Here is a 14527-nt window from a genome sequence, read left to right on the forward strand (position 1 = left end):
GTGAGACCCTGTCTCTAAATACAATACAAATAAGGCTGGGGATGTGGCTCAGTGGTTGAGTGCCCCTGAGTTTAATCCCCAGCACCAAAAAGAAAAAAAATCGTGGAGGTGCTACAGACTGAGGCCACCACTAATTCTCATGTAAAAGGAGACTGTAGAACTGTCAAGCACTCCTAGTATTTTATCAAGTGTCACATTCTCAGCACTTTGGTATCACAGAGCAAGTTCTTCCACACAGTCCTAATATGCCATAGGCAAGAAAGCCTGGGTCTGGTCACTTTTCACTTATCTTTTAGGCTTCAAAGAATCTAAATCAGCAGGCTCCTCTGTATGGAAATTAATCCTGTAGTGGGGCACACTCAATTGAGGAGTACATTAGAATCAGAATTCTAGGGCTTAAAAGCATTTGGGGCTGAATTTCTTTTAATGAGGTGAGAAAAGGATGGTAAAGATGGACGGCAAAAATATTCCACCCAATTAAAAAAAAAAACCTGGCCCTTATGTGGCCATAGGATGCAGGGAAATGAAACTGTGTCATCTAGTCAAGGCTAGGAGTTTTGCCTTATGTGGCAAGTAGGGAGGGGTTAAGTAGAAAATCAAATTTGGAGGGCAAAAACTGCTGATCTTATAGAGTTTCTCCCATCCTCCATATGAGGGGATAGCATGGAGCCCTCACTGGCCAGTTCCCTAATGGATAAAATAAAGAGGTATATGGAACAGAGGTAAGACAGAGAAATGTGAATGAAAAAAGGACACTGCAATTTTACATTTACATGACACTGCTTATGTAGCTTTGGGGAAGGCCAATTGCATATTTTATCTTCTGTAGTTCAAAGGATTTGATGTAGCCCCATCTCAATGCATCCTTCTGAAGTCATTAAATTTCAAAACATTAAGAATAAGCAAGAAAATCTATCTCTTTATCATCCTAAACACCTAGACAGGCCATGAGCTCCAGAAACACTTCTACTTTGGGATTTCTCAATTACAAGTGCTCTCATACCAGACCAGCATTACTCTTCAGTTCCTATTTACCTTTTTAGTTCATGGATTTTACAGATGATGTAGGTGTCTCTCCATCTACATACATTCTTTTTTCTTGTGATAGAACTTAATTTAATTTGTAATAAACTTCCTTGGCTGCAAACTATTCTTATTATGGAGTCCTCTACATAATTCAAAATTCAAATTATATATCTATATATCTATCTATATATATATATATATATATATATATATATATATATATATATATATATATCTTGGGGAGAGGTCAGAATTCTTGCTCATGGCAAACACTTGAAAGACACATACACTCACATTATCTCCTTTCTGCTGATACATAGGGACTTAAGTTACAATGGGCAGACTGGCTGGAGAAATGTCTAACTCAGTATTTTGGTTGAGCTCAACAAGTATTTACTGAGGAATTTTCAAGTGCCAGTTACTGTGGATACAAAGATGAATATCACATTTCCTGAGCCCTGGTGGACTGTACAGTTCAGTGGGAAAAGAAAGGTTTGTAAACAACCCATTATCATGTAAGATGACAAAACTATAAAAAGTATAGAATACAGAATAAAAATTGTGAGGTTAGAGGCAGTTTTATGCTGTCACTTGAGCACATTGATGAATAATGCATACAAACTCTCCAGGAAAGCCAAAGCAAGAAAGGAAGGCAACAGAAATATTATATGCAAAAATGCACCAGATTACAGTGGCAATGCTGCAGAACTAAAGAAATCTGCACCATCAAGCAGAATGTACTGGACAACAAATGGCAGCTGAGGATGGAGACGTAGTCATGGGATGAATGAGCAGCCTTAGATAGATGTTTCTTTAGAGGGCTAGGACTTTATTCTAAGAGAAATTAATAAGGCATGCAATTAGGATTAGAAAAATCATCTAGAAGAAAAATGAGAGATGGCTTTGTGGTGGTAGAAATTGAAAGACTATTTAGAAAAACTGAAAATAGTCTCAAAAATAACCTGGAGAACTAGACTAAAGGGAGATGGCTTCTAGATTTAGGACATAATGTCAACAGGAGTTGGATTAATATGAAAACTGAATAAAAGAAAAGTTGAAGGGGATGGCAATTTTTAGGTTTAGGGACACACTGAAAAGACAAGGCACATTTAAGGGCCAACAACTGAAATAAAATTAGGAGCAGTTATGTGTAAATGTGAGAATATGGGCTGAGGGCAGTGGAAAGATGATGAAATCTTTTTCTATTTCCCCATGAAATAAAAATGTGCAGACTATAATTGTCCAAAGACTAAATATTCAAGGTCATATCCATTCCATTTTAGAAAATCTTTTTCACCAGAATTTAAGATATAAGAATATATATAATTAATATAATAATCTACCAAATATTTAATAAACTATGTACCAGCATTACTTCTATAGTGTTATTTTTCATTTAGGAAGTATAAACACATTGATATTTACTTTCAGTAAAATATATATTTTCATGAGCATAAAATATTCAGAAATATTTCATAGGGTTATTTTTTTGCAGACAAGGTATTAATTTCCTCAATTTTGATTTCATCTGTTGTAGGTCTTCAGAACATAAACTTCACAGCTAGAGAGGGAAAAGGAAATGTGTTACTTGTATCACATTCCTATTAACAGTTATGAATGGTTACACTGATGCTTGCAAGACAGAAGATATATCTGCAGTTACAAATAACTAAGCATTCCAGAATCAACTTACTTTAGGTGATTTTTATATTCATATTTTAAAAATAATATAATCTTCAGAACTTAGGAAATTATTTCAAATACTGCTCAAAGTCCTTAATCTTATGGAGCTCAATTTCTAGGTGGCAGTTAAGTACATGAAAAGGACTGAGGAAATAATGGGTAAACTGTAATTTCAGCAATAAACTGTTATTTTGATTTACAGGGATTTAGAATTCTTTCCAAATTCATTGACAAATTCCAACACTCTATTAAGGACTAGCCAGGAGTCTGAAACTCCAGCCAGCATAAAAGGCTGTCTTCTTTCATCACTAAAGCTTTCTCCTAAAGGCCAATACCCAAGTCCCTTTTGTTAGTCATAGTGAGTCCCTCTACACTGGTTCCTGTGAGCCAGTGGCCTAGCCAAACTTTTAACACAGAGATGTACTCCTTAAGCCAAGCAAGGTTATATATATATGGCTTCCTCAGACACATTCAGGCTTTCTATTCTGAAGCCTCTTATCACTATTAGTCCACAACAGACCACTTCTCTCCTAAGCTAGTATTCTTCTGTGACATAAGTTGGACTTTCCTTTCCCTTCCCCTGAGCAGACCTGTCTTTCAATAAAATAGCAAACTCTCTTTGTCTCCTATTTTCTTCTTAGCTTCATGTCACCCACAGGCTTAAAAGCATCAGAAAGATCTTTCTCACCCCAAGGAATGTCATCTTCCACAGAACATCTGTACAGATCAGCCCAGTTTTGGCCACATCCTGTTATTTGGTTGAATGAATTCATAGGTTCTTTTTTTCCCCCATTTGTTTCTGTATCCCACTCACAGGACTACTTCTAAAGATCAGGGATCCTCCCTATCATGGAATGGTCACAGCTGCCTTAAACATCTGGAAGTTAAACCTCAGAACTATATCAGAATTGCTGTCACTTCCACATCAGCCACTGTACTTAGGTGACAAAGTCAGAAGGCTGGGTGGAGCATGGTAAAGGAAACACAAGTGCTAACTTAACAAATGTCTGCCCTTTCAGTGTAGTCATATGGGGAGAGGAGTGGTAATATGCCAGCTTTATCTGAAAAACTGTTTTTTCCTTTTTACCCAGTATTCCAAGGTGTCCACCTGGAGTAAGTTCTGCATCCTCCAGGTTCCCACTTCCACATGAGAAGAGCAGCCAAGTCTCATCTTCCCTATGTGCCCCTCTCCTCCCAGCCAGATTCTTAGGTACTCTTTCTAGAAAAACCATCATAATCTAAATGCCAGGATTAATCACCAGTGTGAAGTTTCTGATGTCTGAAAAGGACTGAACTATGTCTGAAGAATTTTCCACATTTGATGCATTCATACGGCTTCTCACCAGTGTGAATTCTGTAGTGTTCACTAAGGTGTGCATATTTGCGAAAGGTTTTTTCACATTCACTACATTTATAGAGCTTCTCACCAGTGTGAGTCCTATGATGTTCCGTAAGAGATGAGCTATGAGCAAAGGCCTTCCCACATTCTTTACATTTATAGGGCTTCTCCCCAGTATGAATTCTCATATGCTGAGTGAGGCAGGTATTCTGATTAAAGCCCTTGCCACATTCATTACATTTATAGGGTTTTTCTCCAGTGTGACTTCTCTGATGCCGAACAAGGCAAATGCTCTGGATGAAGGCTTTACCACATTCGCTGCATTTGTAGGGTCTTTCCCCTGTATGAATTCTCTGATGCTTAGTGAGAGGGGTGCTCTGAGTAAAAGCTTTGCCACATTCCTTACATTTATAGGGTTTTTCTCCTGTATGAATTCGCTGGTGTTTAATAAGAGATGGGCTCTGGCAAAAGGCTTTACCACACTCCTTACATTTATAGGGTTTTTCTCCAGTATGAATTCTCTGGTGCTGAGAGAGGTTTGCCTTTGTTTGAAAGGTTTTCCCACATTCATCACACTTATGTGGTTTTTCCCCAGTGTGAATTCGCTGATGTTGCATAAGATTTGAGTGTTTACGAAAAGAAGAGCCACATTCATTACATAAATAAGGTTTCTCACCTGTGTGAATTCTCTGATGATGTATAAGGTGTGTGTTCTGACTGAATGCCTTTCCACATCTATTACACTTATAGGGTTTTTCTCCGGTGTGAATTCTCTGATGTTCAGTAAGATGTGAATGACTGCGGAAAGAATTCCCACATTGATTACATTTGTAAGGTTTCTCTCCAGTGTGGATTCTCTGATGCTGAGTAAGAAATGATCGACATCGAAAGGCCTTCCCACATTGCTCACATCCATATGGTTTCACTCCAGTGTGAATTCTTTGATGTTGAACAAGGAATGAGCTACGACTAAAAGCTTTCCCACACTCTTCGCATGCGTAGGGTCTCTCTCCAGTATGAGTTCTCTGATGTTGGGTAAGGGATGAGCTCTGAGTGAAGTTTTTTCCACATTCCTGACATAGCCAAGATTTTTTCTGTGTGGAGAGAGTTGAACACTTACTATGGTCTGAAATCTCACTTGTATGTACATGACATGTTTCCCACTGATGCAGACTCTCTTCTGTAGAAACCCTGAGATGAGTAACAAGGCTTGAGGTCAAAAGCAAGCTTTTCTCAAAATTATATTCTTGACTAAATATTTCAGGGGATGCTTCTCCGTGGATAAAGGTTATTCCCCCAAAACCTCCTGGCCCAGGAGCCTCTTCCCAAGAATTTTCCTTTATGTCCTCACTGGCATATTTTTCTTCCAACATAGAACCCTGCTGTTCATCCTCTTGGAATCTCTTTGCTATTCTCCCTGGTGGATCAATTTGAACAACACCCTGCTTTGCAACGGGTTTGTTCTTCCAACCTAAAAGAAATCACCACAGTAAATATCTCTTGTGTCTGACAGAGCTGGTCACTGAAACTGTGGGACCCCAACTTTCACAGGTCTCAGTAATGGCCTATGAGTACAGAATAATAAAAGCAAGCACGACAAATAAGTCAGAGTTGGTAGAGATCTACATTAGGGTAATGTGATCACCACTGATGAGGAACCTCATGGAATGGGCAGCAAGGCACCTGTGAAGTGAGCCAATCACAGGCAAGAGTAAAAATGGAAAATAACAGACACTGCAGAGCCTGAGATTAAACAAAAATGGGTAATATGGATAGTTTTTATTCAAAAAGTGGATAATGGGGGAATTTTAAAAGGCAAAGGCTGGAAACGATAAAGGTTTATTGAGTACCAGGAAAAAGATGGCCCTGGAGATGTGCATCCATACCTGTTCCCAACATTCCTGTGAGAGAGAGTAATTTTATCTCCTGAGCATTAATATGTTTCTCTTCTAAAATTTTCAAACCCTTCCTACTGGGTGGCTGTGTCTCATACATTGTCCTGTACTCACTCACCTGAACAAGTGTCTCTTTCAGTAGCTTTCTCATCAGCTCCTTGCATATTCAACATCCACAAATCTTCTCCTTGCTTTGATTAGAAAAGACTTCAGGCTTGGAAAACCACCAACCCTGCTCATAGGGGGAAAAATGGTTCCGTTGGCAGATATCATTTTCCCAGCAAACAGAAAAATGAATAACAATTGTTGTTTGGGGAAACTAATAACACACACAATACCTCTCAGGATAGCAGTGTGACTATTTCAGCAAAAATTGAGGTTGGCATGCAGCCATCTAGGTTCACAAACACCATTTTTCAGCTGTTCAGGAAGTGGTAGACTCAGACAGACTGTCCAATGCTCAAGCACTTGATGAATAAATCCAAATGTTATTTTTTACCTTAAATTATAAAGACAAAGATTAGACAGATATGAATATTCATGTCACTTAGTGCACTCTGTTCATTATACAATAATCTTTACTAAAAGTCAGTTAATATAATCACAAGCTGCACAGGAAAATGGCTTCATGCAAAGCCTAATGCATTAGATCTGTTTCATTAATTTCCACCATATGTTAATTAACCTGTATCATGCCTAGGGATCTCTAACTAAAAATATGCTGATTGTCCTTTCTTCTAGATGTTATATCAATGAAACATTTTTTTCTTCAAGCAGGCAGCTCAGTATGAGCACATAACATCTTTATTTTATTTTTATGTGGTGCTGAGGATCGAAAACCAGTGCCCCGCACAAGCCAGGTGAGTGCATTACCACTTGAGCCACATCCCCAGCCCCCTCAATATGAGCATATAATTGTGAAATTCCTGTTTTGAGTTTTGAATGTTTAAGAAGATCATGTGTAGGCTTTCCTGGTTCTCTTTCAGAGGAGGAACATAAACAGGGTACACAATCCTAAAGAGGTGTTACACAATCTTAAGAAACTCAAACAGCAGAGTAGAATTTGAGAGTAATCAGTGCTAGACACTGAGGGGTTTGGGGGAGTAGTCAAATAATGCCCTTGCCAGTCTTGAACTTGTTATCATATCTAAACAAAGAAAATTAAATCAATAATTTCAAATACGGGAATTAACAAAAGTGAAAGTATAGGGTACTATGGAATATAGGAAATATAGGAATATAGGAAACCAAGCCTCTGTTAAGGAGACAAATAGGAACTAGACAGGAGTATACTATATTTACTAATATAGTAAATAAACTATATCTGAAACTAAACATAAGATTCCTAAGGAATCAAGCACAAAATTTTGAAAGAATGAAAAAGACTCAGTACAGCTAAACTGTTATGCACTAGAAATCAGAAAGCCTGAGGGCAAGGAAAGCCCAGATCAAACAGAATCCTGCAAACCATTAAAGGATTTAACCCTAAAGTGAACAGAAAGTCACAAAAGATTTGATAAAATATATGATTCAATCTACTATTGTATAAAAACATTCCTCTGCCCACAGCATGGAAAGAGTGCATGCAAAGGGTAGAGGGTGGTAGTGCATGGCTGCGGGTCTCTGTGAGGATGTTTGAATATGCAGAAAGGGCACTGGACATACTATAAGACAGAATCATCAGGACTGGATGAGTATTGTGGGAAGGAGGTAAGAAAGATAAGTCAAAAATAATTGGCAAGTTTATGGCTTCAATGATTATAGTGACATACAGTGAAGTGGGAACACTGAACTGGGAAAGAAAAAGATACATTTAGTTTTGAAATGTCTGAAGGAAAAGTAAAACATATCTGGAATAGAGGAGAGAGGTGTGAGCTAAACACTTAACACTGAGAGTATTCTTTGTTTGGTTTGGTGGTGCTGGGGATCAAACTCAGGGCCTTACACACACTAGGCATATACTTCAACACTGAACACTCCCAGCCCTCTAGAGTTTTTGACATAGAGTAACTGAAATCATGAAAGTAAATCACAAAAATGCCTGCATTCTCTCACCTACTAATTCCATTACTAAAACTTTCTCATAGAGAAGTTCTCAGAGGGAAACAAAAACTGGAATTTTGTTTCATGTAAAAAAATATCCCCTGCAATGTTGTTGGAGATAATTTTTCTGTTTGTAGACATTGAAGCTTAGCAAATTATGGTACTTCCACTTAGTGTAAATTATAGAAACATAGCAGTAATTAAAACGAAAATATGGACAATTTGGAAAACTACTTATGCAAATATATAAATTAAAATGCAGAACATTAAAATTTCTTTTTGATTTTATTCACACTGATCTTTTTAACAAACATATTGAAGCAAACATATGAAATATGTTTGTTTGGTGAATGTGAATAAGATCAAGAAGGAAAAATAATCACTGTGGTGATAGTGAATTATAAATAATTTTCCCTATATTCCTCTACTGTCTATATTTTACTTTACTCTTTAAAAAAAAATCCTAACTTAAATATGAGAATTGACACCAAATTGCTATCTGTGATCATCCCTGAAGTATAAAATTGTAATACACTTTTGCTTTAGAGCTGATCTTTTTGTAATATTTGAACATTTTCCCATAGAAATAAACGACATCTATAATCAGATGAAAAAAAGCAAAAAAATACAATCAGATGGTCCCCAAGATTTTGTGCATAAATCACATTGTTACTATAATTTTAAAAAACAGGTAAAAAGACATTGATAGAATATATATATGATAAGTTACTAAACTGTGAAGATCATATTTTTAAAGAATAGTCATGAGAAAATACTTTTATGTTGAAGCAAATGGATATAAGACACCAATCCAAAAATATATATATGCATGTACTAAGTAGCTCTGAGTAAACAAATTATTATTAATACACCAACTTAGAAGAATTCACACATTTAAAATAGAAAACAAAAATTCACCAAAATTAATATACTTATCTCCAGATCAGTAAACAAGTCACTTTACTTTGTAACTTTATACTTTTTTTTTTTAGAGAGAGTGAGAGAGGGGAGAGAGAGAGAAAGAGAGAGAGAGAGAGAGAGAGAGAGAGAGAGAGAGAATGAGAATTTTTAATATTTATTTTTTAGTTCTTGGCGGATACAACATCTTTGTTGGTATGTGGTGCTGAGGATCGAACCCGGGCCACACGCATGCTAGGCGAACGCGCTACCGCTTGAGCCACATCCCCAGCCCAACTTTATACTTTTGTATATACTTAATTTTTGCTTTAGTAAACATAAATGTGTTACTTTTATAGTCAGAAAAGTTATTTTTTAAAATTTTTTAGTTGTTGGGGCTGGGGATGTGGCTCAAGCGGTAGCGCGCTCGCCTGGCATGCGTGCGGCCCGGGTTCGATCCTCAGCACCACATACCAACAAAGATGTTGTGTCCGCTGAAAACTAAAAAATAAAATATTAAAAAATTCTCTCTCTCTCTCTCTCTCTTCTCTCACTCTCTTTAAAAAAATTTTTTTTAGTTGTTGTTGGACCTTTATTTTATTCACTTATTTATATGTAGTGCTGAAAATCAAACCCAGTGCCTCACACATGCTAGTCAAGCACTCTACCACTGAGCCACCGTCCTAGCCCCAGAAAAGTTATTTTTAAAACATGGGTTTCAGCACCAAAGAAAAAAGAAAAACCCTGAAACAAAATTTAAAAATATCAGATTCAATGGATATGGTAGTGGTCTTCCATTCAGAATAAGATGGAAGTGGACTGGACAGAGAGTCAGAACTTTATCCTGCCATGTGAGTGGGTCTACCTGACCCACAAGCTTCTTTTTTTTTTTTTAAAGAGAGAGTGAGAATGAGAGAGAGAGAGAGAGAGAGAGAGAGAGAGAGAGAGAGTTTTTTTAATATTTATTTTTTAGTTTTTTTTGGCGGACACAACATCTTTGTTGGTATGTGGTGCTGAGGATTGAACCCGGGCTGCACGCATGCCAGGCGAGCGCGCTACCACTTGAGCCACATCCCCAGCCCCCACAAGCTTCTTAAATGAAAAAATAACTGGATAATTTCCATTAAGACATTCCAACTCCAAAATTCTCTGAATCATGGACTAAATGAATTAGTTCTTGTAAAGAATTCATAGAAATATCTGTGACATGTAATGCACACAAGAGGTGTTGGATGTTATTTTGATCAAAAAACCTATATAGAAGGAAAGATGTCTTGGTGATGACCCCCCTTCTCTAACCATGGATCATCCGAGCTGTTACTATATTGTCTAACTGAGGGGGCAGGGAACTTTTTCTGTAAAGGGCCAGAAAGCATATTAGGCTTTCATCAACTACAAATTACAAAGTTGCCTTTGTAATTTTAAGACAGCAATAGACTATATGTAAATAAATGAGCTTGGCAGTATTTCAATAAAAGTTTTACCAAAAAATATGATAGGCCAAATTTGGCCCATGTTCCACGGTTGGCTGACCCATAGTCTTATAAACTACCTATAAAGGAAAGTACAGATGCTTCCCTAAGTGCCTATTGTGGAGTAATCTGATTGTCAGTGATTTTTTAAAAATATTTTTATTTTTTAGTTACAGTTGGACACAATACCTTTATTTTATTTATTTTTATGGGGTGCTGAGGATTGAACCCAATGCCTTGCATGTGCTAGGTGAGGGGTCTACCGCTGAACTACAACCTCAGCCCCAAATTGTTAGTGATTTTAAGATGCTAAAACAGATCTATGGATATTATAATAAAGGGCAAAAGGAAAAAGGATCTTTTGGGTAGGGGTAGCAGGGAATGAATTCAGGGGCACTCAATGACTAAGCCACATCCCCAGCCCTATTTTGTATTTTATTTAGAGACAGGGTCTCACTGAGTTGCTTCGCATCTCGCTTTTGTTGAGGACTGGTTTGAACTCGTGGTCCTCCTGCCTCAACCTCTGTAGCTGCTTGGAATTCAGGCATGCGCCACCACTGCCATCATGGGAAAGGATCTTTACTACATGATCTTGCTAAATAGGGAGCTGGCTTCCTCCTCATATCTCTTAAACTATTTCTTCACTGCTACTTCCTTACCCTTCAATAATTACCTGAAGTGGTCTAAGTCAGGTGCAGTTTTTTTTTTTAATACACTTATTTTATTTATTTATTTTTATGTGGTGCTGAGGATCGAACCCAGGGCCTCGCACATGCAAGGCGAGCGCTCCACCGCTGAGCCACAACCCCAGCCCCCAGGTGCAGTTTTTCAATAATTTAAAACTGCAATTTCTTCAGTAAGACCATAGTGAAATGTACTAGTCTCTGAAACCCTGCTTAGTCTGCCTGTTGGCACTAAATAACACACAGCTGAAGCAGCATCTACCTTTTCTACAGCCTTGGGTCACTTAGTAGCAATGTGTTCTTGGGCAAATAACCTATTGTCTCTGTTTCTGTTTTCTTTGCTTAAAAAATTACAGATAATATGCAGTTGCGAAGATCAAATAAATTAGAACTGGCTTTTATACAGTGCTAAATAAATGTGGTTTAAAAATATTATCCAAGTGTAATTATAATGCTTCAATTTTAAAAAGAACCAAAAAATGAAATATCACTCAAACCCACTCATATACATATCTTCCAGCACTAGATTAGAAGCATTTTTCCTTTGGGGAAGCTACAATTCACACTTACGGAGTAATCTGATTGATTATTCCTTGTTCCTGAATTCCATGAAATGTTTGGTGATAATGGATTGTAACGTTTTGTTGGAAAACAAACGTTGCACACAAGCTGTCACATAACTCCCTGTCAACTCTGAGCCTGGTGAAGAAAACAGGGCACCGACTGACTACTTGACAGTGCAACGTTAGAGATCAAGAGACAGCCTCTGTACTCTCCAGGATTAGAACTTAGGTCCTGACACTTCCCACTTAAGTGCGGTTTACACTACGAAGACCGTCCCTAAACAAGATTCTTGGTTATAGAATAGGCTAGGGTTAGAGACTGGTATTGGGACGAGAATTCTGAGCCCCAGGCCTTCGTTTTCCGACATGGTTATGAGCTCTCCATCATTCACATCCCATTCATTCACCATTTATTCATACATTCACTGTCATCTTCTTAGGTTTATCATCTGTATTGGACACTTAGCTGGGCTCTGGGCTTTGTGGTGCTAGTGGTCAGACTGTAGGCTGGACCCGGCCAAGAAGCCCAGGGCGCCCCGGGTTCCAGGCTGCACGCGCAGACAGCAATCCCGAGAGGAAGCTCCGGTCGGCCGCCCCCAGCCACTGCGCGCCGAGACCTCTCCGTTCCCCTCTCCCGACCCGTGCCGCTCACCGTGAGATCCCGGGGCTCCCGCTGGGCGATGTCTACGGTCTCAGGGGCTTGTGCAGACCCGGGAAACTGGGTTCCAGTCTCGGACCAGAAGAACGGTGGCGCGGTCGGAGGTGCGTTAGCCGAGTTCTTGCACATCTTCGACTGCCTTTCTAGGAATTGGGAGGATCATCTCTATGGTATCCTGGAGAAGGCGCGCTCTCAGAGCCTAGCCTGCAAGCTCAGCTTGTTTCCCTTTAAGCCCAGCCACGTTCCTGATGTCTGCCTAAAGATTAAGTCCGGCTGGAACACATACTGCAAAAAAATTATAAAGGGCGGTGTTAGGGGTGAGGATGAAGCTCAGTGGTAAAGTGCTTGCTTTGCATGGAGAGGTCCTGGGTTTGATCCTCAGCACCACCAAGTAAATAAATAAATAAATATAAATAATATATATTTTTTTTAAGTCAAAGGGCGGTGGGAAGGATGAAAAGGTTCCTGGATAGAAGTTGGAAGGGGCACTCTCAGCATTGAGCTATTTTAAGGAGCATATTATTTTATCTGCTTAAAATAGCGCCTCTAGAGGGCTGACCTAGCATGCACAAGGCGCTAGGTTCAATCACCAGCATCACAGTACACATACACACACACACACACACACACACACACACACACACACCAATTAAGAACTGCGAATGCTCCTGGTATGTTAGAATAAAGGACAAACTCCGAAATTGGGACTACAAAAAAGACCTCAGATCAACATCTCTTATATATGTATTCTGCTCTAACATTGAATTCCCCTTGGCACCCTGAAATCCCTATCCTGTTCCTGATCCTCAATTGTTTTTTCCAGGGGTTGCCTTCTGGAATATTCTCCCTCTCTTCTATCTAATCTCCTCCACTTCAGCCATCCAACTCATATTGCTTCTTTAAAACCCAATGCTAATCTTGACATGACCACCTTGGCTGTTGCCTTCACTGGTATTCACAGTCCAGTCTAGTTTGTATGGAATTAGTGGGTGATAACTGTAGGCAGGTGGGGTGTAACTGAAGGAGATTGGTCACAAGGCATGTGCTCTGAAAGGATGAATTTAAAAATATAAAAAATTTCATATTCTTTATAGTATAAAATATATTGTATTTCCTATGAGAGGGATTTCTAATGGTAATTTAGTTTTCCTTCTTATATAAAGAAGCAACATACAGCTTTATGTACAGCATATTTAGATGTTGTTACCAAACTGAGCATACACTTCCTCCCCTTTTACTTCCTGTTGAAACCTCATTTGGTTTAGGTATTTGCATCTCTTCCATTCAGCCATGAACACCATAGAAATCTCAACTTAGTTGGTCTCTTGATTTATGTAAGAACAGTAGAATTCCTCTTGCCTATGACTGTCTCAAGAATGGGCATGATAATTAGATTTTGCATTTTGAAAAAATGCCCCAAGATTTAGTGGACTAAACAATGAACACTTTTGCTTCTACTAATTCAGTGAGTCAACTAAAGGGTGGGTTTTTCTAGTCTGGAGTGTTTTAGGATGGGTTGTTTAGGATGAAATGGCCTGGATTACATGTCTTGTCACTGACAATCTGGTTGGTTGGGGGGATTCCTCAGTTGGGAAAGCTTGTCAGTGCTCCATTCTGGGCTTTGTAATATGGTAGGTAGCCTCAAGAGTTCCTAGAGTGGCAGAAGAGAGCAAGCCCCAGTGGCACTTTGTCAGCCTCTACTTGCAACAGTTTTTCTAAGAGTTCCCTGGACAAAATAGTTCACATGCTGAGCCTATGTTCAAGGGATAGAGAGGAGAGTCTGGTATTATGCTAGCTTTTTGTCACTCTGACCAAAAAACCAACAGGGCCAAAAGCAACTTAGAGGAGTTTTATTTTGGCTCATAGTTTCAGAGATTTATTCCTTAGTCAGTTGAGTCCATTACTCTAGGCCCAAGGTGAGGCAGAAGAGCAGGGTGGAAGGACACGGGGGAGAAGTGCTGTTCACCTCATGGTGGCCAGGAAGCAAAGAGACAGGAAGGGGCGCAGGAAAGATGCATCATTCCAGGTGCATGTCCCCAGTGATCCACTTCCTTCAGCTACATCCCACCTGCCTACAGTTATCATCCAGTGAGTTCATTCAAACTAGGATGGTCCTTGGGACAATTCTGCATTAACACAGAAGCTTTTGGAGGACACCTTGTATCCAAATCCAACTACTTATTGTGAAGAACTACAAGTCTGTGAACATTAGTACACAGAGGTGTGAAGAATGTGTAGCCATTTTTTAAATCTTTCCAGGACATAACA

The 14527-nt window shown here is 38.9% G+C and overlaps 2 long non-coding RNA genes across 4 annotated transcripts in view; one reads left to right on the top strand and one right to left on the bottom strand.

Annotated features, from left to right (window-relative positions):
- The window catches only part of LOC308643113, a 622623-nt gene extending 613237 nt beyond the window's left edge, over window positions 1-9386 (top strand). Inside the window, exon 3 of the long non-coding RNA XR_014020703.1 lies at window positions 9273-9386. This is a non-coding gene — a long non-coding RNA (uncharacterized lncRNA). The remainder of the gene's footprint in view (window positions 1-9272) is intronic.
- Window positions 2471-12383, bottom strand: LOC308643112. 3 transcript variants are annotated; one of them, XR_014020701.1, is made up of 5 exons: window positions 12254-12383; window positions 6282-6442; window positions 6062-6175; window positions 4725-4846; window positions 2492-2587 (listed from the first exon to the last, which is right to left on the bottom strand). It is a non-coding gene; the product is annotated as an uncharacterized lncRNA (long non-coding RNA). The 3 variants fall into 3 exon arrangements; XR_014020702.1 differs by having other exon boundaries at window positions 4725-5519; XR_014020700.1 differs by lacking the exon at window positions 4725-4846 and having other exon boundaries at window positions 2471-2587.
- Window positions 12384-14527: the final 2144 nt, after the last annotated feature.

The sequence above is a fragment of the Spermophilus citellus genome (assembly GCF_964194105.1).
Source record: "Spermophilus citellus genome assembly, chromosome: 3".
NCBI lineage: Eukaryota > Metazoa > Chordata > Mammalia > Rodentia > Sciuridae > Spermophilus > Spermophilus citellus.